The 21,895-nt window shown below is 37.7% G+C and overlaps 1 protein-coding gene across 2 annotated transcripts in view; it reads left to right on the forward strand.

Moving 5' to 3' along the window:
- b3galt1b (UDP-Gal:betaGlcNAc beta 1,3-galactosyltransferase, polypeptide 1b) overlaps nucleotides 1–21,895 on the forward strand; it is a 245,013-nt gene that overhangs the window by 7,817 nt on the left and 215,301 nt on the right. The window contains exon 1 of one of the 2 annotated variants that reach the window (XM_065252323.2): nucleotides 19,394–19,465. The exons of the other annotated variant lie outside the window; for it this stretch is intronic. The gene's annotated coding sequence lies outside the window, so the exon portion shown is untranslated. Of the gene's footprint in view, nucleotides 1–19,393; nucleotides 19,466–21,895 lie in introns of those variants that run through there. 2 annotated transcript variants of the gene reach the window in all.

Raw genomic sequence — 21,895 nt, forward strand, 5'->3', positions numbered from 1 at the left:
GCATACTTCAGGTCTCATAGGGAGTGATTTTTCCCTCTACGCTCATTCATTTAAAGTGAGTGCGTTTAAAGGTTAAGCTCGTCACTTCTGCTTCACTAGCCGCACCAAACGGTAGAGCAAAAATAATGGTTGTTTTCAAGCAAGTTCGAACACAATAACCATTCTTCAGACCTAGACGTAAGAGAGCTGTCTGTTACCTAGCAGTCCTAATGTTGCAACCATTGTGCCGCTAGCAATAATACGCCCATTTCCATTAAAAATGCACCTCTGGCTCCAATGAGACCCCAATGAAATCCATCCATTCAGCCATCTGACGTGTAGTTGTTGTAAATGCATCCAAGCGCTTTGACCCGTCGGAGCTGACTCACGCCAGCGCTCCGTCAGCATGCACGACTATACCTGAATGCATGAGAGCCTTTTTACTATGCAAGGGCTACACTTAAAGCATAATGCAGTTTTTGTTTTTACTCTCCCGCTTGAGCTTTCAGTAAGTAAAGCTATTACGCAAGGCAACAGATTACATTTTCCTCATTTATTTAAATGGATATCTACTAAAGCAATTCAGATTAAATGCCCTGTTTGCTGTGCGGTACATCAATAATATTTTACAGCCAGGATTTCGAGCACTAACGCCTCTTTGCTCTTTTTCTCGCAGAACATGACCTAACAAAAGGTCTATGTCTCACTTCTCGGTCTAAATAAAGTGACAGCTACAGTAAAAAAGTACTGGAGATTTTAGACGTTATAGATGTTTCTAATGGGAGAAACATTTGATGTTTCATATTTAGTTTGTTCGAATGAGGTGAACCTCACAAAAGCATAATTTAGGCATCAAAAGCTATAGTCCCAGTACGGGGACAGGAATGGGGACTTTTCGTATTGTGACGTATTTTATGAGTATCACATGAGTAAAATAGTTGGCGTATCTTGAGTTTTCCACTATGAATTAATTGGATATAGATGGTTTCAGCTGTAACAACATAAATGCTGTCGTGTAACAAACGTAACTTCCGGTGAACTTCTGCAAAGAATTAATCAAATAAAGTCATTTTAGAGTATTTTATTTTTGAAAAAAGGCAAAATAAACGACAAGTAGATTATCATAGTTAAATAAGGGTGTCACGTTTTCGATTTTAAATCGAAATCGATCGAAATTAAGTCACAACCTCGAACTTCGAATTAAAAAATGGGATCGTCGATGCTGCCATGCCCCCATGTCACGTCCGGTCGGCTTGTCAAGCGGGGGAAAACAAACCTCTCAGAGGTGCCTTTAAAAACATTGGTTCAGCGGAATGCGATTTATATTTTAAACACGAAGGATGTATTGCTACAACTCATTGTAATGGATATCATAAACAGGATTACTACCTAGTGATCTGCCTTCGGACAGAGCCCAGCTCTCTGCACGTGCACGAGAGAGCCACCAAGATGAAGCGGGTTATATTTTAAACAAAAGGGATAGTTTGCCTCAGCTCGCATGAAACACTTAAAACTGAACAAATAGGTAAGGATTACTACTTTAGTTTATGTTTAGACTTTGAAAAGATTTGAGAGCGCGTGCACGTGAGACAGAGAGAAGCGCAGCTGCTTATAACGCACAAGTTTTATTTCAGATGCTAGGAGGAGTCCAAGACGCGCGCATTAAGTCCATGTACGTGCAAGAAGGAATCCTCTCTCTACAAGCTTTCTCGCGTAAGTAAAGCCCACAAACCCCTAGCCTGGTAGAACCATCCTCTGCTATTTTGCTTTGCTTCATAGACAGAGTCTGGCTGGGCATAATTGACAATCGTTTTCCTTCTCATGGGAGGGGCTTGTCTGAAGTTTAAAATCATTGGTCTAAACGTAAGCCAATCACATAACGTTTGGATATGATGTGCGTTATGCGCCGGCTCAGCCGCATCGAATTTCTGCTGTAAAACACACGTATGATGTGAAAACAAACCCATCGAGCGAAATACCGGAGTTAACATGGCTATGAACGACTTCTGCAGATTATGTAAAGTAAATCGGGCCAGAGCTAGTTAAACACTATCCTTACGGTGTCTTTCCACTCACGTCTAAGTGGAGGAACGCCCCTCTCTCCGCTCAAACTCTTCCACCAGACAGCCATAACCATATGTAAATTAAATCTTCCTACCTTTTTTTCTGGTTAATCAGGAACGTCACCAAAGAATGTTTGCCCATGCGTCCTCCACCATTAACTGTGAACAATGAAATTCCCTTCCATGATTTCTCGATCGTTGTGCACGTCAAGCTGTGCTGCACACAGTTTCTCGCTGAAGATCGGTAATAGTTGATAAATTAAACTTTTCCCAAAACCTGTCGGGAGTAGGGCAACAACATAATCTCCATTCAAAGTGTTTAACAAACACTCTTCTTGTTCGGGCTTAAGTTCTCCACAACAGAGCAAATAGCTTTCGGTGCCTCCATGTCCACTACAAACTACAACCGTACATTCGGCGCTTAGCGTCTACGTCACGGCTCTCAGCCCGCCCTCTTTTCGTTGATTCGACCGGTTGTTTTGAGACCTGAGGAAAACGCTTTGAATGGGCGGTATCTCAGACTGAGTACAGAAGCGTAATGAAATTTAGCGGAAGTACAAAGTCTGACGTAGTCAGGCTAACAAACCCCCATGCGGGGAAAAGCACGCAATGTGCATGTTAATGTGAAACTATAATAATAATAATAATAATAATAATAAAGGCATATAATTTTTTTGTCTTTCAAAAAATAAAATAAAATCGAGAATCGAATCGAATCGAATCGTGACCTTAGAATTGAAAATGTAATCGAATCATGACACCCCTATAGTTAAAGCGTATCAAAAACTTATTTTCATGACAATTAAGCAAGTTTTTTTCAAAGCCAAATCTTAAATGTATTTAAAAGTCAAGTCAAGATGCTTATTGCCATTTCAAGACAAAAGCAAAAGACAATGTGTAACAACAATGCAGTGCATTACAAGAAATGTGCATAAAAACTAGTGGCAACTAGCATTTGTCTATATATAAAATAATGAACAGTACATTATATCTTAACATCATTTCCATGACAATATACCTGTTGCTTTCTTTAGATTTGAGGTGCAAACATGTTGCATGCGATACTGCCTATAAGAAAATGATTCACTGTGACTAAAATCATAAAAGTCTCTTCTCATCAGACCGTTCATGGTTAACTTGCCTGAATGTCACAACATTTCATATCATCTTGCAAATTACAGAAGATGAAAAGGTTTCATCCATGACTGCGGAGGAATTTTTTCATATTTTAACCTCACTTATCTCCACGTCAGTCGAAATCCAGGCACATTGTGGGAGGAAAAAACTACAGCTTTGCTTTCATCTGTCTAAGCATACCCTGGCTAATGTAGCTTACGGTCCCTCAGTGGTGTAGTTTAAATTCTCCGTTTGATTGTCTCTATCTAGTTTTTCCCTCTCCTGCTGCTAACAGTTCAACCCGAGTGCAGTCGCTATCTGCTGTTTTATTTCCTGCTGCTATAGGAGCTGACAGACTTCAACAGCATTGGACCACATCACTTAAAAATAAGATCACACACAGAGGTGATCACCGTATTCTCCTTTGAAAAGCAGGTTCCCATAACGTCACCTCTGAGGTCTGTAAACAGAAGGCCTTTTCATGGACCCTTGTTAAATGTGTGGATGTGCTCGCTGGAGCTCTGTGTTTGAAAGAGCGAGCTTATTTGTCCAGAGAGCGGGTCGGCATGTTTATGTCTCGCTTGTACACCGTGTGGGATAGAAGAGTAATTCTGCACCTGATCAAAAGCGATGTTCGGATGCCGGATAACCTCGCCTCGCCTTTCCGTCCTGGATTTATGTATTTGCTCGTCGCAGAACGCGCGTGTCACTCCGTTACCCTCTAACTGACGTGAGCGTTGACAGATGTCTCCGTGTACCGCCTTAGAAATATCACAGCCAAAAATACATCAAATAATATAATGACAAGAGGCTGACGAGATGTTGAGATAAAGAGCACTGTTGTCCTGATCCGGTTATGATTTATGTTGAAGAAGAATAAAAACTGATTTATCACAGGGTATTTTGCCTGCTGGTACGGTGGTGATAATCTTCACGTCAAAATTCGATGTTATCGGTAAAACCAGATGATGAGGTGTTTCTAATCTCATTCCTGTTTTTCTAAGCATTGAAATATATGAATTACAAAGTCTTTGTCTTTTGTAGTTTTTTTTCAGGCCCACACAGACTCTGCATTAGATAAGAACATTTTGCAAAAATATATCACCTTCAGGGTTCCTCGCAAAAAATGTGCTAGTTATGGTGGTAGGGTTGGACGGGGGTGGGGGGCATGACAATCAAAGGGGCGGGGCGTACGCGTTATGATAAAAATGTAAATATTTTTATTTAAAACACTCAAATAAAACTTAATTCTGAAGAAACTATGACAGAAAATGAACACATACTACATTATTAATGCATTCCTCTAACGGGAATAGCTGCGTGATGAAGTGAAACTAAAGGGTTAATAAACACAAACTAAAGCAGATGTTGTAGAACGTCTGGCGAACGATGATAGATAGCACAAAGATTGTAAAAACTAATTATTTCCCACTATTAATTACATTATCTTAAAGGAGTGTAACAACTGTAACATGTAAATAATGCACATAATTAACGTAAGCAGAGCACTCAACAATTATATCGAATCAACAGGCACGTGAAACCTAGCTAGCAGGTTGCTTAAACAACAAAATCACCAGCTAACTTACTATAAATTTGCAAGAACTATAGACTAATACAATAACAGGCTTAAATAAACTCAAAACATCATTCCACTTACAGTTCTCACGGACACGCGTTTTATCAACTGACATGACAGACCACATCTTTATCTCATCTCGGCCGAGTGGCGCGCATGCACGCTAGCGGCGTGAAGTGCGTCCGTGCTATTCTTCGAGATGTTTTATCAACTGGCTAGTTATCCTCCTCCAGACAGTGACGGTCCAGACCACCTCTTTCTCATTTCGGCCGTGTGGCGCGCGTGCCCATTCGCAGTGTGAAAAGCGTCTGCGCTATTCTCCGAGATGCACTTGACGGCCTTTTGTGCAGCGATTTTTTTTTTAGTTAAGGCGGTAGGGTTAACTCTGACCTTTCTCAAATTATAACTGGCTGGAAACTTAAAAACAAGCTGGCAGGGAAAGGATTAAAAATGCATTTTAATTAGTAAATGATAAAAATCATCTAAATACTGTAGAAGTATTGCTCAGTGTTTATTCATTTTAACTGTTACATCCATTCCACATATATTCCTAAAAATCTGTTAAGAAAATGTTGACTTTTCATATGAAGGTTTCCAAGAATTCATTACTGATGTTAATTTCATGGGTGCATAACTCACAATTGATGAAAAATATTATAATGACATTAATATTGCCAAATGTTGCCATTCATTTGCACTCATTTGCGCGTTTACAATGCATAATGCAACCATTTTGTTAATATTTCATTCATGCAAACCAGTAGCTGAAATAATCGATTACCCCATCTACAAAAGCTGCAGAGTAGACTTTGTGTAACCATAGGAAATGTTTCTCTTTAATTGTGTCTCCTAGACAGCAGTTAAAATAAATGTAAACCTAATAGAGACTTTTTAATTTTATAGCTTTATACTTAGTGGTTTTATTTCTCTGAAGGAATTTTACCATCTGCCACTTTTGGATTTTCAAAGTCTGTGTCACATTATATTGTTGGGGTTCAGAATAAATGTTTCAAATAAATATTTGTTGATCAGATGCTTTCTTTAGTAAGAGTAAGTTGCAAATAATGTGGTGTTGTATTTTCAAGGTTGCAGTCTCATTGCGCAGTGTGTAGTGCACGTCTGTAATGCAGTGTAGATTGAGCTGAGATATCTGAAATACAGTCTGACTTTCCATCAGGATGAGTAAATGGGTTTCTGAAGAGCATCATGAGAAGGCAGTTCAACAAGGTTGCCAAGAGAATGAAGGGCATCCGGTCCAAGAAACCTTCCTTAACGGTGGAGGATCTTTAATAGTTTTAGACATTTCTGCTGCCAGTCATTTTTAAGTACTAGATAGATTATAGTGTTACAGTTATTTCTGTTCAGCAATCATATCAGAGTACAGTAGTTTCTTTGTGTGCTTTGCCTTGATGGGGTTTGGTTATAAAATCAGCTAAGAAGAAATCAATGCCTTTATAGTTTTACTGCTTTTTCTCTTCAGTCACCTTAAATAAACAGATGATCAATATTTATATTGGAGTGTAGGCATTTTATTATCATTGATTAATGACCGGTCAGTGGAGGCAGACTAATGTCACACCCATGCATGGACACAGTCTCATCACAAACCATCTATTGAATATTGCTGGCAAACACGGCAAGAGCTGGATCAAATGTATAGTTTCAATTTGAATCTCTGACAAATACTCTTAAGCTAGGACCACACTAAAAGTGTCAAAATTTCATAAGATTTTCAAAATGTGAGAGACCATAAACATGATGACAAAAATCGAGGATTTAACAATTTTGTTCCTTTAGTGTGGGGAGTGCCGCTATGTGGTCATGAAAGCAGCATGAGGCTCGACTGAAAACACATGAAATCTCACAATGTCTCTCACGGTCAAACGTGACTTTACAGTCAACACATGATGGATGATGGGCATAAAAAATTGGCATTAATGCCTCCTGCGCCATTACTGTGGCTGTTATGGTTTCATCTTTTATCAGCCCGCTTTCTGATAGGGTATCGTTTAGTTTCAAATGAAAATCTACAGCGTGCATTTGTCTTTGGGTTTCCCCCACACAATAAGATTTTGTGATTGTAAATATTCAGCATGTTGAAATGTCCGTTTTGCACTTTTAACACATCGCGCACTAGGGATGCACCGAAATGAAATATCTTGGCCGAAACCGAAAAAGAGGAAACCAAGGCCGAAAAAAAAAACGAAAACCGAAAGAAAGTATTATGCCAATTATTAGTATGCATTTATGGCTATCACTGTGTACTAACTAAAAATGTAAAAACAAATAAAGAAATTGCAAACATTTATAAAAAAAGTTGCACATAAAGTAAGGTCTAAAATTAGCATTAGGTACAGAAATCAAATTAAATGAATCATAACACTGTCTTTACTGTATAAATTAAATATCATTATTATTATTTTTAGAGCTACAGAAGTGATTTTCTCTTTGTTTTGGGTTGTTTGATTAACATTAATGACACAGACTTAAGTAGGTTAATTAAGGTTACTGTCTCTTTAAGGCCAAAGTAAGCACAGACTGGTTTCTGACTGTAATCTATACATTTACTTAAGACATAAACAAATGTTTTTATTAGAAAAAGAATACTGTGGAGATCATTTTGTTTGTATGTGCCCTGTCAATAAAAGAAAGATTTTATGTTCGCTTGCTTTTTTTAAAATGCGTCTCTCCGTGTATGCACTACTGAGTGCCTTAATCGCGCGCGCACACAGAGACAGAGGACAAATCCCAAACAGCGCAGCATAAAGAGTCGCTCCACATAAAAATGTTACGTTGTTTTTCATTGCTTTATTCGCCAAATGTATGTTAATGCACAGTATGAGACACATTAGCGTAACTCTTCAAGAGAGCTTTACACATCAAGAGTTCTGATCGATCACGTCTGAATCATTCAACGCATGTGCCTCTGTGCGTACAGAAAGATGCTCACTTTAGCGCCTTTTTGTGGTTAAATACATCCACACAGCAGATGTTGCTTCAGACAAGCACGTGCAGGTCGCGGTTTCTGTTTGCATCATCACAACATTTCGGCCGTATTGTTTCGGTCTTTCAGCCAAAAATTTCGGTGGCCGAATATTCGGTGCATTCCTAGCGCACCTCAGGAAAATCCTTTGGTGTCGCCCAAAAAATTTACTAGAGTAGATGCCATTTTCTTGTATTCTGGTGCCTTCATGAAAATCTGACTTTTTCCATGTTTAAGTGCTATAATTGGGTCCCCAGTGCTTCTATCAACCTAGAAAATGTGATGAAGATCAAACCAGTAACTTCTAATAGAAAAAATAGGTCATTTGAAATGTGGCTCCCCTTGTGATGTCAGAAGGGGATCTTATTATAGTAATACCGCCCCTTAATCTGCAATATCCAACCATCACACTGCCATTTAGTGCAGAGATCAGCTCATTTGCATTTTAAAGGACACATCCAAAAACGGCACATTTTTGCTCACACCTACAAAGTGGTAACTTTAATGTGCTATAATAAATTATATTTATTGTATTTTCAGCTAAAACTTTATAACGTACTCTGGGGACACCAAGGATTTATTTGACATCTTAAAAAAGTCTTGTGAAATGTCCTCTTTAATATCCTAAAAGCTTTGCTTACCTTGTTGTGTCGTGGCTTGCGGAATTGCAGCAGTCGAAAGTAGCGAAAACAGGAAATGGAGTTTACATTTGATGGACTCTGACAAGTGAACAGACATTATGCGCTAAATTTGAGAAAAGAGAGTGGGTCCAATATCATTGGTCTTAAAAAGCGCATGGGTCTTGTCCCACCCACATGGAAAATCTGATAAGATAATCAGTTTAACCATGAAGACGATCTGGACTTTGCCTAGGATGGTCATAAGCCAAATTCAGCCCGATTATGTTTATGTGTGTGGCGGCCTGGTACAGAAGGGCAGACAGTATGCTTGCAAACAAATCGTGTTTACCGAGATGCTACAGCAAACACTTTCGAGGAGAAGAGCTAATCACTAGATTTGAAAAGTGTTTGGTTTGTGATGCTCAGTGTGAAGAGAACATGTTTAGCAATTTAAAAATACTCCGTTATCTTGTTGTAACTAGTGGACTGTGGTAACTAACTATGATATGGATTTGTTTTTCCAAGCATGTGGTAGTTAATTATATGTAGTGTTAGCTGTAGTCTGGCTTATTTGAAGAGCAGAGATTCATTCTGCTACATTGCTCCACACCAGCAGATGGACAATGACCTCTTAGTGATTACCGCACATTTTCAAGGCTGTTGCGCATGCAGTTTTATTCCATTATTACCAGTTAATGCCACATTACTGAATCTCTTCAGGAAAAGAGGAAGAAAAAGGGCAATCGATGTTCTTAGAGGCAGGCAGGCAGGCAAGCATGCCGCTTCAGAGAGTGAAAACAAATCCCGTGCCAAGTTTGGTCTTCATAACTGACACCTCGTGGATCGGATATTGAGCACCACAATTTATTACCGATGAGAGCCTGACGAGTCCTAGAATACGGGCAATAACTCACGGGCTCCAGAATCAGCCGTGAAATGTTTCCCAGGTTATGATATTTACTTAGACTCTCGTCCGTCTTTAGCCACCTACCTCTGCCTGTGTCTAGCTGAGTACTTCACTGATCGAAGATCTAACAATGAGTTTTGCTGTTTGTATGATCAACAATGATTTCGTTTTGTGTGTGCGCAAATCCTAAGCATGTAAGCCACATCTCAAGCCATAAGACAGCACGCAAATGCTAACTGAGTTCATGTTTTCTTGTGCTTGAACTAAGGATGCTTAACGATTAATCGCGATTAATCGTTAGCAGAATAAAAGTTTTTGTTTACATTATATATGTGTGTGAACTGTGTATAATAACTTTGTATAAATAAATGTACACACATGCATGTATATGTTTTAGAAATGTTAACATGTGTATATACATTTGTATATTTATGTTTAATTTATATTACATATAAATATAAATACTTAATATATAAAAAATTTTTTCTTAAAATTATACATGAATGTGTTCATATTTATATATATATATACATATTTATTATACACAGTTTACACACATATGTGATGTAAACAAAAACTTTTATCCTGCTAACGATTAATCACGATTAATTGTTTAGCATCCCTAGCTTGATCAGACATATTTTTCACAAAAATTTAAAAATGCCTTAATTAACGTCGTAAACATAGCCTGTTGCGCTACCTTTTCAGTGAATACAAGCAGTTGAGATATAAAACACATGTGTGAAGGTATATGGGATATGTACACTCTTAAGGAGGTCGCATACCGGACAAGAAACACGGCAGTGCACCACGTCTAGTGTAGGAAAACTTGCAGTTATTGCACACCGGACCTGCACATTGCAGTCTATATTAAACGGTAACGATTTGGGACAAATATATTGTTAATGGGTTTAAATTGGACACATTGTGATACGATACCCTATCAATTTTCTCCATCAGCGATGTGATATTTGATGATGCATCAAACTTTTCTTTTCTAATTTTTCGCAACTTTAATATTACGTGCCTAGTAAAGCAGTTACATTTTTAATAAATCACGAATGCAACCAAAATATATAACATGAACGTTTAATTAAACTTTTTAAATAAGGCACAATCTCTGTCCCAATTGGGACATTTACAACAACAAAAATAAACTTTTTCAAAAAAATTAATATTGAGGGGAAAAATTCACATAAAATCAAGCTTATGATGGCAACAGTCAAAGTCTTGGTGTTTCAGCTGGTGCTGGCAAATGTTTTCTGCCAATCTGTTTGTCCAATCTATTTTCCAAAAACAAAATCTAAACCCACGATTTGTGTCCAAAGGCAGTCACTGCATCTTCTGCCTCTTTCACTTTGTTTTCGCTGCTACAATCGCTTTGTTGCATTGCATTCACTTGCTGAGACGAACACACGAAAAGAAACAAAAATGCATGCGTTGGCGGAAATGCATAGATGGACGTTAAGTCAAGGAATGAGGATGCAGAGAGTGTTAAAATAAAAGTACCTCATAACGATACATGCAGAGCTGCCAACTTCTGAGTTCAGCTTGGAGTGAGATTTTTTTTTTTTTGGGGGGGGGGGGGGGGGGTTGTGGTAATAATTTTTTATATAAGTCCTAACCATTTGCCAATTGATAATAGTGTGGATTTTAGCTATTTCTGTGTTAAATAGTTGGAAAAGACTGCGTTAAAATGGTTCAATACAAATCGAATCATATTTTAGAAATTAAATTGAAATAAAAGCTTTTACTGAGTTTAAATGCCTGAGATTAGAGTCTTTACTATTGTTTTATACACTTATGCTTTCCTTCTGATAAAAGTGCCAAAAAAGTTCTTAAAATCTAATAAATACTGGTCTCTGTAAAATGTATAACTGCAGATGACAGCAGCTTTGATTCAGTTTATCCAGTGAGAAAGAGAAGCGTAAAGTGATGATTTGTGATTGGTGATAGAGGACTGTCACAATCAAATAAACCAAATTAGTAGTTTATATTAAACTAAAGCAAGAGATAATGTGTACGTCAAGACCATATAATTATATTTCGTATATATTATTGTTTATAGATGTCAAATATAAATTTTCTCTTTTATTAAAACCTGTCACCGCAAACATCACGCAGGCTTGTACTGCTTGCAAACATACACACGTGACGCGAGTGATGGTTGATTAAAATTGCTGTTTTCTGAGGGTATCTGCGTGCGTGGAATCCGGGCAATTCTCTGCTTTTCATCCAGACCTTGACGCTTTGTGTGTTCGACTGGTGCGGAGCTGACTGATCGGCGTATGACATCAGAGTCACGCGATAGCAAAGGTAAAGGCGGACCCTTTTGTAACATTTCGACTTGCTCTCGCGGTACTCTGATGTCCTCGCTGCCGAACTTCCTGCGCAGCGCCACATAAAGTGAAATGCTCTTTGACTCTTTGCAGCAAAGTACCAGCAACATGAGAAGTGGTGGCACATAAGACAGTGAAGGTACGCTAAAATATAAAAGTGTCAATAATGTGAGCACTGCTTTAGCTACTTACATCGTGCGTTGCTCTTTCACCATCGCCCAGCCGCGCACTCGCTCTCTGTAGTTTGTAGCTGGCGCTTCGGCATTTGTAGTCAATAACTCCACCTTCTTTGATTTGATTCGCCTTCGCATCATTTTGACTTTGACGAGCGCTTTATGCTGTTTGAGGCACGCCAGATAGAGATAGGCGTTTTACAGTATTTACAGTTAGGTATTTTTATAAAATTATTTAATGTCTTTTATTAAACTCAATGGGAATCTAAATGGTGGGCACGAGCCTGCGTGAGAAAATGGATGTGTGGCGTGAGAGCGTGAGAATGGGGTCAATTGCGTGAGTCTCACGGCGAATGCGTGAGAGTTGGCAGCTATGGATACATGGCTCACAAAATTTCCAAATCTCTGTTACTGTGGGTTCACACCAGCCACGTTTAAGGCTTCATTTCGAGTTTACTCGCTTTATTCACTCGTGTAAGCCGCATGTGTAAATCTAGTCATTGAGATATTCACTCGGAAATTCGCGTCATGGGATGGGCTCCTGTGACTCTGCTTGCTTCCTGTAATCACTTCACTACTAAAACAAGCTCCTGATTGTTTAGCACGGCACGTTTTTCCACCAAAGTATCTACCGAATAGTTTCCACGGAATCGTGTCTACCGTGCCGCGCTAAACGCCTCATTCACGGCGCGAGACCTCCGGACGCACGTCAACGCGTCTTCATATTGACTTAACATTGAAATCACTTGCGCTTGATGCCTCTACGGAGGTCTCTGGTGTGAACGCAGCATTAGCCCCTCAGGTAGGCACTCTTCAGTTTTTGGTAGCCCGAAATGAATGCAAGTAGCCCGAATAAAAAATACATTACTTTTAAAGTAGAATATTGAGACAAATCATCCATTAAAACACATATAACACATAAAATAATCAAATTAAAATCATTAACACAAATATTTGCGTCTAACTAAACTGAAATTTCAAAAAAACTCATAGTTTGGATCATACAATTTTTTTCCACCACATAAGTCAAGATAGCCTGACGGGCAGGGCGGAGATGCATTTTGTTAGCCCGACTGTAAGGCACTATATTGTTATTATTACAACCCCTATTATTTAATGTTAAACTCTTTGAGTGGCACAGCGAGGATTTGGATAAGTTTCATACAAATGGTTATATCCTAACTATCACCTTATTTTGACTGAAATGCTACACCGTATTGAGATCACAGGCATTTCACTCAAAATACAACCCATTGCTTCCACTCACTTCTTTTTTTTTTCGCCCCCTTGTACTTAACCAATCCTTCTTATTTCTTTGTTCTTTAACACAGCGTTTGAAAAAAGACATTTGCAATCAAACCTCTGGAGTGTGAACCTCAACAGCAGGTGGTCCACCCTTGGCATACTAATAAGAGAGGAATGACACATCACCAAAGCCCTGCAGCTGAGATCCAGACATCATGATGCAACGTAGTCGTTCGCAAGCAGACTGTAGACGTAAAACATCTTCACACTGATGTGTCAGGAGTCGATGCCCATGCACACTCTTTATTGCATGGTCATCATGCCAGGGGCAAAGAAACACAAGACTGTGAAAGACCAAACGTTTGTTTATGCCTGTGGATAGAGGGCTGCTTGGGTAAAACACTGAGATGCTTTGAAGTGCCGTCCCACTAGTCGTCTCAAAACATCTCCAGTTTGGTATAGGGCATCTACAGTATATGGCACACCTCTGATGGACAACACAAACTCAAAATGTACCTTATTTACTTGATGCACATTTCTGTTGTTGATACAGGTATACATGATTTATAAGTGCACATTGGTTCAAATCAAAAAACTTTTTGCAACAGTTCTTTTTAAAATCTATTACAAATAGGGCTGCAACAACTAATCGAATACTCAATTAGGAAATTCGTTGTCAGCTGTTGACGTCTGAGACATCGCATTTATTTATATTTATTTATATTTAAATATGTTTTATTATAAAAAAACTTTCAAACTTTAAAAATGTAAGGCTTAAAATAAAAATAAAAAGATTATAGTGGTGTGGTAGTGTACTCTGTAGTTATGAAACGGTATAACATTTTTACTAGAGTTCGACTGATGTGAGGTTGGTTTTTTATGGCCGATGCCGATATTAAGAAATCTGTATGGGCGATATGATGCCGATATAACACAAATGTTATCACGGTAAATAAGAGACAAACAGAAAATTGGCTAAACAAAAAAAAAAACATTAGTTAAGCATAACATTTATAAATATACCCTTTTAAAGTACTTAAAACATATTTACCAGAGATAATTAATGTGGATCTGACATCTTATGGTACTGTTTAAATGTTAAAAAAGTGTGTGACGCAACATAACATTGAGTGACACTGAGTGTTTTTTTTTATTACAAACATAAAATTTACGTAACAGAGAAATTTACTGGCCGATTTAAAAGATTCATCGTCCAATGCCAAAAATAATAGTAATAATAGAAACAGTCTCCGATTTATTGCCCTCCACGGTATATTGCCATATCGCTAGCTTTTAAATCACGGTTATAGTGACCAAAATCAACACAGTTTTTTTTTTTAATTATCATGGTTTTGTAAACAATTTGTGAACATGTAAAAAATGTATTGATGCAATGCAAACCAAATTTGAAGTTGATTTTACTTGTAAGTGCACTTTTGTTCGCATAAACAACAAATAAATAACATTTAACATTAATAATAATTTGGGGTCGTGAGGTAAATGTTCATCTAGTTCAAATAAAACACAAGCGAATAAATCAGATTTTCACATAAACATGTGACAAGCAATCATTGCGGTTTAAAGGAGCTTTACCTTTAAACCGGTAATCGTTACATTTCTAGTACGCTGTAGTAGTGTGAGGCTTTTGCAATTTTAGAAGTACATTTCTGCATGTGAATACACTAATACAGTGCCTTATTTAGCGTTAAGTCAAAAAATGTAATTGAGTAAATATTTCAGTTTTATCCGATTAGTCGATTAATTGAAAACAAAAATAATTGATTAATCAATTATGAAAATAATAGTTTGTTCCAGCCCTAATCACAAGAAGTTAGCATCTCTGAAAATTATGTTTTTTATTTGATTAGTCGACTAATTGAAAACAAAAATAATTGATTAATCGGTTATGAAAATAATTGTTAGTTGCAGCCCTAATCACAAGTAGATAGCCATCTTTGAAAATTTCGGTTTTATCCGATTAGTCGATTAATTGAAAACAAAAATAATTGATTAATCAATTATGAAAATAATAGTTTATTCCAGCCCTAATCACAAGTAGATAGCATCTCTGAAAATTATGTTTTTTATTCGATTAGTCGACTAATTGAAAACAAAAATAATTGATTAATCGGTTATGAAAAATAATTGTTAGTTGCAGCCCTAATCACAAGTAGATAGCCATCTCTGAAAATTTTGATTTTATCCTATTAGTTGATTAATTGAAAACAAAAAATAATTGATTAATCGGTTATGAAAAATAATTGTTAGTTGCAGCCCTAATCACAAGTAGATAGCCATCTCTGAAAATTTTGATTTTATCCTATTAGTTGATTAATTGAAAACAAAAAATAATTGATTAATCGATTATGAAAATAATAGTTAGTTCCAGCCCTAATCACAAGTAGATAGCCATCTCTGAAAATTATGGTTTTGTCCGATTAGTCGATTAAATTGAAAACAAAAAATTATTGATTAATCGATTACGAAAATAATTGTTAGTTTCAGCCCTAATCACAAATAGATAGCCATCTCTGAAATGTCTTGGCTTTTTAGCTGATATCACAGATCCATCTTCTTTTTACCCCTTCATATAGAGACAATATATTCCTGATACATAAAATTCTTCCCACATCTGTCCAGATGTGCACGCTTTGTCATGCTGTATTGAAAAAGGTCATACAGACTATAAAAAGTTAAGAGAGAAATTGTTATTTTAGGAACCCTTGACTGAATGATTCTTTGTAAAACCAAAACTGGTTCTTTTATGCAAGCGAGAACCCTTTTAGCACATTTTTTAAGAGCATAAAGACTAAAATAGCTTGTGAATAACATATTGACCATTCATTCGTATATCATTCATATCGACCATACAGTGATATGAAAATATTTCCTGTAGCCAACACTTATCACAGCTCATTGTCATCAGTCAAAGCATTTTTGTGCTGAAGCTAAGTGGTTGTTTTGTTGGACTCATTAGCCCTCTTAGTATTTGTTTCACAAATCGGGGGATCGATACATCGCTAGCTCAGATACATCATATAGTTCGAGTGTGAATGCATTGCAGATTTCTTTTACCAGTCAGCGTCAGACAGATCATCGCTCCCTATATGGGTGACATTAGGTGATACTGTAGCTGTCAGAGATGCGATTGCTCCCTACTATTCAATAATGGAGAAGCTGCAACAGCTACAGTCCACCAAATTGAGGTTGCCTATTTCCCAGGGCAGGGGCGAGTATTAGCAGCTTGTGGTGTCGTTTTTTTCTCTCCGTCTGTCTTAACTACAGCATGTATGAGTTCCTACTGCTCGTAAAACAGGCAATGAATATAGAAAGGGTCAACAAGCCGGTTTCTGTTACGCATCAGTGATGAGAGAATGCAGCCACTGGTTGTCTTTCTCTCACTTTACTGTTCCCCAGTTTACCATGATAACGATTTAAAAACGCCTTTCACATCAGCTGATTTCCTACAGGAGAAGTAAAACTGTTTAATGACGACTTGAATGAGAAAATGGCAATACTTATTTGCTGATTTCTACTGTGGTCTGACCTTTAGCGTGCGACGGTCCTTCTTCCTTTAGAAAAATAGGGTCTCTCAGAGCTCAATTCAAAATCTTCTGCAAATATTTAACATCATTACCACCACCATTAAGGCCGTAATATAAAGGGTTTCAGCAGTGACAACAAAAACGAACAGCTTTTGTGGACTAAACGCCACTTGCGGTAGACTTCAACATAGAATCAATAACAACAGAGTCATTTTAAAGTAGATTGGAGATGTAATGATTACTAGTTTTATAGTTAACCGCAATAAAAATGTCCAACAGTTAGTATTACCGCCTCATTTTTTTAATTACTGTTTAACCGTGCCAGTGTCACTGCTCGAAAACCTGTCCAGCATTAACAATTTAAGCAATAACGTGAGACAAACACTTTGCTTCAGGTCTGCTCCCATGTGTTTGTGATGACAGTGTTTCACTGACTGAATTTAAGTAAAAAAGTTCAAATTGTAAAAAAGACACATGTTGTACTGAACTGCCAATATGTACATTTGAAGTACTAACATGCACTCTTTGGGTACAAAAAAATGTACCTTTTTGAAAGGGTACCGTCCCAGTAACAACTTTAGTACTTTTATTTCCGAAAGTGTATTCATTTTCCATTAAATGATGTGATCTGATGAGTTTAAAGCTCCTTTCTACTCTTTTTTTTTATTGTTTCTTCCGTGATTGCTGTGAGCGGAGGTGTCGTGCAGCTCTCTCCTGAGTCATGCAGTACACTCGATTTTTCACAACATACCATCTATAACCTGTTGGGAGCTAACTTATTTATATGCAACACTTTCTCAATTTTTTTTGTTGAATTTTGAACATTTCTCTGCATGCACTGGGGTGTAAATAGTTGTTGTAGTTGCTTTGTTGAATTATTGGCCATTTATACTTAGTGTTTATTTTGTCACGTCTTATAATGACTTGTTTTGTTATTCCTGGAGTTCATTCATCTAAATAATCTAATAATGTTTTATTATTGTTACCAATGCTAATTTTATATACAGTACCAAGTGTAGAGGTCTGCGTGGAAGATATAGATCTAATGAATAGATTGTATTGCAAGATACTGTTTGTGTTGTTTTATGTACAGTTGAAAATTGGTTTTATTAAAGAACTTATAAGAATGAACTCAATGGATTTGTTTTAAACAATGCATGAATTGGTTATCAAATTTTTCTTTTAATATTACATATGACAGCTGAAAAAGCTGGCAAACACCTACAGTAGACGTCTGCCTGGCGTTTCAGCCGCTTTTAAAGGGCCCATATTGTGTCGCTAAAAAGCATATTACTAATGTGTTTGGGTGGTTTATGGTTAAAACGCATTATTTTCCACATTCCGTAAATTTTTTAACACCTCTAAGTCCCGCTCATCTGTAACAGGTCATTTTGTACAAAGCTCATCGTTCTGAGAAAGTGTGGTGTGAACCGATTGGCCAGCACAGTGCGTTGTGATTGGCCGAATAGTTTTGCAAGGAAACAAAGCGTCTGCTCGGAAACAACACAGCGTGATTGAAAGTTACATGCTCTATCTTTGCGTGGTCTTTAGGGCAGTGTTATGCAAATGTTCAAACCAGTATGACGTCTAACTGCATGGGCATGTTTGAATGAGCCGTTTTAGCTAGGTGTGGATGAGGCTTCACTTTTAAAAAGAAGATCTCTTTAAATTTGAAACTTAAATAACTTTTTTATGTGCACAGACATCTTTTAACACCCTTAAAACTAAGGAAAACATGAAATCAGGTCATATGACTACAGGGTTTCCCGCAGAAAATGTGTTAGTTAAGATGGTAAGGTTGTGCAGGTGGGCGGGCCGGGGGCGTGGTAATCAAAGGGGCAGGGCGTACGCGTCATGATGAAAATATTTTTATTTAAAACACTCAAATAAAACTCAATTTTGAAGAAACTATGACAGAAAATGAACCATACTAGATTATTAATTAATTAAATGTTTTATCAACAGGCTAGTTATCCTCCAGACATTGACGGACCATCTCATTTAGGCCATGTGGCGCGTGCCCGCTCGCAGTGTCAAGTGCATCCACACTATTCTCCAAGATGCACTTTGACGGCCTTTTGTGCAGCGAATTTTATTTTTTGGACGACCTTGTTAAGGTGGTAGGGTATCCCAGCTTAGGTGGGCCGCCTGAACTGAAAAGTGCCGCGGGAAACCCTGGACTATTTTTACATGTTTTGGTGTGCACACCTCCTAAGATATAATGTTAAATGCTCTCTCATTTGTAAGTCGCTTTGGATAAAAGGTTCTGGTATATGAATAAATGTACATCCAAAAGCAACATAAAAAGCATTGGTTCTCTCATTAGCTTTGGGGTTAATGACATACTGTATAGCCCTGTGGTAACAAGCCCCAGAGTCTCCGTTATATTGAAAGAATTTTCGGTATTATCAAGTACATTATCCACTTTAAAACAGAAAGTTAGTGCTTCTTCCCTGAGGAGTGTGAAATAATAAGGTCAGCATGAGGTTGCAAGCCTTTGCTTTGTGCAATGGACTACAGTGACATGCATGTAAATCTGAGACCGCTGTGTTCTGTCTGGTATTAAGCCGGCTTACTATGCTGTGCCAGTATGAGGATGACAGAGCATTTACAACACTAAACCGTATGGCCATGAAAGTCTTTGGATGGAGTTTGTGATGTTTTTTCATATTTGTGCCCATGCTAGCACCTGACAGCGTGCCGCATGTTTACACGTCAACCGTCGGTACACCAGAGACTGTCCTCGCAGCTGCTTTTTCCTCTTTCATTTCCCTTCTTATTTTTCTCACTTTCAGTCGCAGTTTCCCCTCATAGCTCTTTCCGTTGACAGGGACGGCGTCTCTGTAGCCCAGACACAATGAACAGCCCTTCGCTCGTTCCTCAGCAGCGTAACAGACTGTTTTGCTGCCCGTTCAGGTATTTGATAGCTTCTGTTTCATTCTCATCGTCTGTGTCTGTAGCCTATAGGCATGCGGTAGATGGAATGTGATGTGACAGAATGGATCCTTGATGCAGCTTCAGTTTTATGTTGCATCAAACAGGGTCCCAATGGTGAAAAACATTTACATTTTTAGAGGCCTATGAAATCTGTTTTATTTTTTACCAAATTCCATTTTATTTATAATCAAATTCCGTCTTTTCCATTTTCATTTTTCTGGATTCTGGTTTTAATGGTTAAATAAAATTTCTGTAATCAAAAAGCACATATTACCAACTGAAAACACTGAATGAATACAATTTAACAGCAATTTATTGAAAGTTTTATTTAAAGGCGCCAAATAATGCATTGAAATAATATGTTAAATTGTTAAAGTGCAAAAATGATCCAGAAACGTTTTTTAGTCCATTTACAACCCTAGGACTGCCTTTTAGAAGTAAATTGTCAATTATTACCTTATTTGAAAGGGTCATGAATAATAATGTAGAGCTCTGCTCTGATTGGCTGTTTCTCCTTTTGTAGTTCTCTGTGTGTGTAAACAGACCTTACATTTAAGTCTGTATCAGACTAAAGGGGATCGCACACCGGCCGCGCAGCTCAGCGCCGCGCCGCGTCGCGCCTAGCAGAACTCGGAGGTATTGTAAACCAGAAGTGCACATTAAATAGCGTGAGCTTCGTCAGATAGCGTCTAATTCAAAATGCAAAATATACGTTAGCAGCCAATGTTAATCCTTAATGATTTGGGACAAATATGATGTTATTTAATGTTAAGCTATGTGAGTGGCGCTGTGTGGCGCGACAGGGATTTGAACAACTTCCTGAGTCACAGCTGGGCGGCGCCGGTGTGCGTACACTCATAGAAAACAATGTGTTCAGTTGATTTAGAATGGCGCTGAGCGGCGCGGCCGGTGTGCGATCCCCTTTAGACACAGATTTTTGAGATTTTAAAGGCGGAGTACACAATGTTTGAAAGCAATTGTTGACATTTGAAATCACCTAAACAAACCTTCCCTACCCCAATAGAATCTGGACCTTCTTTTGACAGACCCACCCCACACATGCGCAACCCCGGCAAAAAAAAAAAAAATAGCATTTGTAAATGAGTTATAATGGGTTTAAAAATTATTTGAATGCAAACAAATAAATTGAATGCAAAATTTGTCTAATTCATCATCCTAACCTGAAGATTGCACTTCAGGTGATTGTTGATTTGGTTGATAGATTAACTATTGATTTATTGATGTGCTTAAAAGACTTTATGCTTGTGGTACTGTACAGTATAGTGGGCAATACTGAAATTTGGAGAGCTAAGTAATCAATGTAAATCTTGCACAGAAAGATAATAGAAAAGCAGCAAACTGGCTCCTTTTTTGGCTCCTTATTGTTCTCTGTTTTTGTGCAATCTGGGATAATCTGTCTCCTAACACCTGGCACAGGTGTGTTCATTAGGCTTTGTTTTGAGCTTATTAAGTTTCATTGTGGAGAAAAATACATGAAACAAGTGTTTTACATTAATAATTTACGTCCAAACTTAAAATAATGTATTGTGCGGGTGCATAATTTTACCAATATTATTCTCCATCCGGTGTCACTCACCATACGTACATCTGCCTACATTTTTGCATAACATAAGATACGTTGCTTCAGGTACATATTGCTGCAATTATCGATGTCAGAGGCATTTTGGTCCGAAGTTATGAAAGTTATAAAGCAGCTACTTACACAAATTAAAACCTGATTGTCTTTGTTGAGTAGATTTGTGCCGTTTAATACTTATTTATAGTCATATGCATGCAAACGTATAACATAGCTGAGTGATTTGCGCTGTCCTTTTGGTTAAATAAACTCAGCCAACATCAGATGTGTTTTAATCATTATTTTAATCATTAATTACGGAGTTGCCACTATGCTTCCTGTAAACAACAAGTTCTTGACATACCTCAGCCGAACACGATCAATCCTGACAATAAAACAACATTTATCTTCCACAGTCACGTAAGCATGGGCTGAAAGATATATGCTTGTTATGTTCAGGATTGTCTGCTTTGTTACCTTGAATAAACCCATATCAAAATCTAGCAGACACTCCAACCGAATGCAGCAATGGGTACCAGGAGAACCTTTTTTTAAGTCATGCATAAATGTAAGCAGAGGTACTTCATTTCAATGAGCCTGTGTAGTAGGTCTGAGCGATGAAATAAAATTTAATCACAATTGCATTGTGAAACTTTGCAATTAGCAAATATCAAAAGGCTGCGATATGAGACATGATGGAGTGATGCATGCAACTTTTGTCTCAACTTACGCCTGGTTCTGCATTTAAAACAATTTGAAATTCCACCTATCTGGGGTGTGTTTTCCAAAAGCGTTGTTAGCTAACTATGGTCGTTGTTAACATTAAACTCTAT

This window comes from Paramisgurnus dabryanus, chromosome 15, assembly GCF_030506205.2.
Source record: "Paramisgurnus dabryanus chromosome 15, PD_genome_1.1, whole genome shotgun sequence".
In the NCBI taxonomy this organism is placed as follows: domain Eukaryota; kingdom Metazoa; phylum Chordata; class Actinopteri; order Cypriniformes; family Cobitidae; genus Paramisgurnus; species Paramisgurnus dabryanus.